This window comes from Sipha flava, unplaced genomic scaffold, assembly GCF_003268045.1.
Source record: "Sipha flava isolate LNK unplaced genomic scaffold, YSA_version1 3_pilon_pilon, whole genome shotgun sequence".
Classification (NCBI taxonomy): Eukaryota; Metazoa; Arthropoda; class Insecta; order Hemiptera; family Aphididae; genus Sipha; species Sipha flava.
In genome coordinates, this window is record NW_020273108.1 from 3,438,172 (window position 1) to 3,441,790 (window position 3,619).

Below are 3,619 nucleotides of genomic sequence, written 5' to 3' on the forward strand. Positions count from 1 at the left end.
TATTTTAATGTTGTCAACTGTGATTTTTGTTTGCAGAAAATCACTATTCGATGAAGGAACTGTACAAATAGTCGTTATTTGTAATGACAACTATTGAAGCATGCAATACTTATATTCGATTCACATAATTGTTTGGTTTTAAAATGAAATCGATGAAACGACATTGTCGTGTTTTTAGTTATTTAATTATTGATATCATTGATTGCAATTAGCCATTCATCACGTTCTTATGTTCGTATATGATGTTCAATTTCATTAGGTCTAGGTTATACCATACTATATACACTAATCGAATTACGTTATTTTAAAATAGAATGGTTTTTCCTGGAAGAATTGTCCCGGTGAAAAATTTATAAAAGCGTATATTATATTAGTAAAAATATCAATTTAACAACGAACGAACAATGACCTAGTAGAGGAAAATAACACAAACACTTTTTTGATTGCTTTACGGAGAATAAGCTTCTTCTCTTCTTTATTGCACTACATAATCCTGTGATATATTTTTAAACGTGTTTAATAATATACACTATCTGCTCTTGATTAATATTTTTGATGGCATCTTACAATGATGTCATTTATGTAGCTGTTATCAGTGCGAAATTATCGTCTTTGTGCGCATACACATCCTGTGTTATAACAAAGTCATATTAAAGTAAACATACTTTCTTGCGTTATATTTTTCAAATTTCCTTGTAAGCACTCAACTCATACACACACACACACACACACACACACACACACACACACACTATACACGGGTATACCTCTATATGAATTCCACATGCACATATGCTATATTCTTATGAAAAAAAAAATTGTTATACATTATGACGAAATAAAATATAAAGTAATTGAACGTTCATAACTATTATATAATTAATTTTTCTGAACGCAACAAAGTGTTTTGTGTCATAAAAAAAAAACAAAGTTACCTTTACAACTGCAATTTGTTTCATTACAGGACTAAAGTGTCTCATTGGAATATCCAAAGTTCGAATCCGACCCTTTCCCTTAGTGTTCAAATTAAACCATGTAAACTTTACCAAGACTTAGATTTACCATTAGTGATTCATCAAATATGCCATCTTTTGCATAAGAAATATAAGTTTGTTAAAGTTAAGTACTTAGAAAACATTGCTTATTTGATAATATAAATTAAATTTTATACATTAAATTATATCATATTTTATAATTTTTATCTAAACGATTTTAAAAATTAAAAATATCCCACACAAAATGGTAATCATAATTTTGTTACAGACAAGATACATTTTTACTCGAAAAGTAACCGAATACTTTTTCTTAATTTAATATACTGAAATTCGACTGCGAGTGCGAGAAAATTTAATAATTACACGATATTCACCAAATGCCGATCGTTGATCTAAAAATAAATGTTGATAATTATCAAACAATAATAGTCCTTTGGTATTTGTAGTATTGGTATATTATTTCTAAAATAACTTACAGAAGGGTAATAGAATACATTTGAAATAATACAGTTAATAACAAATGTAAGTGATATATTATAAACAACACAGTCGAATACAGCAATAATACGACGAAGTGGAATAATAAAAGAAATGTATAAAAATATAAATATTGAAATAATGATCCGATGGTGATGTTGCAACGGAAAAAGTAAGTCAGAAAAAATAAAAAGCAGTATGTCTGACTCGTTCGACGGATCGGAGACGAGAGCGAGAAAAGCTTGGTTGAGTGATCGTCGTATATTCATAATTGGACGCCTCTATTGGACGCACTTCTGAAACAGTACACACGTTTATAATCTTTATATTTGTTACACGAATATTTTTCATGATCCATATTAATCATAAAAACTTAATTTATATAATGCGTATGATAACTGATCAGCTGAAAAACACATTATTATTTTATGATTTATTAGATTTGTTTAATTCAATAAAATTTAGGTTTAAACCATGACTTAGTTAAGATATGATTTAACTTGTCAATTAGGAATTGGGACTTGACTTGATGGACTTACTCATTGAAGTGAATTTAATTGAGTAAATTGATTCATCAAAGTGAGTCACAATTCCCATATCTAATAAAAAAGTAATGGTATAGATCACTGATCTTTATTGGGTTTATTGTACACTACATTATCCATCTTGAATTAAATAAATAAATGTAATATTATGTTAAAGTATTTTATGAAGGCAATACATAGAATAAAGTGTGCAGCAGATGGTAGATACCATTAGTGAGAAAATTGTTTTTTCAATGTTTATTAACATCGAAAAAACATCGTCACATCGATGTTTTTAGATTCTACAGATTTCAAAAAGTATAAGAGAAAAATGTCGCTTTGAAAGTAGAATAAAAATGCGACTGTTGCACAATTTTATGCCGCTTTAGAATTTGCGCTCTTGGCGTAAGCACCGTTCGTCATACCCTTGTTACGCCACTGGGTTTGACGGTCTGATAGTAAAACGAGTATACCAACTATATTTCTTTTTCAGTTATCAATTTGTCTTTTTTTTTTTATTAAATGAACGTTAGTTTCTTAATTTACATTTTAATTTAGTAACTTATATCTAAATAATTAAATTTATATTTCTGTAATTTCGTAGAATTTCTTAATCTATATATAAATATATAAATTATAAGTTAACTTGTTTTTATCTAAATTTCAATAAATATTTTGTTTGTTTTATAATTGCAATTTAAGAAGGAGTAAATAAGTGTAGGGTTTAGTTTACTTTTAAAAAGTGAACGTATAAAATAATGTTAACTGTAAGATAATAGTTATTAATAATAATTTAGCTTATTTGCTAAAAATTTTCCATCGTACTGATTTTAAAATTCACTGTAATGCTGTATTATCATCCAATTTTAGTTAATTTTAAATAAATCGAAAAGTCATAAATTGATCAGTAAATTATTCTTTGGATGCTATAAAATAATATTTATTAATTTAACTTACACAAAATTAAAAAAAAAAAAAAATAAATAATAATATAATGGATTCTGATATAGTTTCTATTCTTAATACAAAAATGGATGCATACATTTTTACTGCGAAAACTTCACCATTTACTACAAAGTTTAAAAGTACAAATTGTAACAAACTACATTCAACGGTTAAAGCCAGAAGTTTCTTTTATAATAAACGTCGCGTGTACACATGTATTAATAGCCACTTAAATTTATAAATGCATACACGACTTCAAACGAACTCGCGTTTTTACTCCTTTCGTATACAACACAGGTGCGTACATAGAGTAGATCTCTCTATAAAGGAACTACTATTGTGGCAAGTTGTAATTCTGAAAGAGCAGTTCTCGAGTAATAGTTAAATATGCTCCAAGTCAGTGTCAGGTGGTTAGGACGGCTTAAGGATTTTCCTATTTCCTAGCTTATTTCCATAATTTGTTACTATGTGAAAAAATGTAAAACTGTAAGGCTCGACAAAACGAGAACACGGTATGGGAGAAAAGTGATTTTTCTTCGCTCTATGCGGCAGTTCTCAACTACTATACTGTTGAACTCGAAAGCACAAATTATCCTTTTGATGATTGTTTGATAAATTTATGAGGTAACAGATTTCTCTTTCTTTCACTCTCCTAACACACACTCACACACACACACA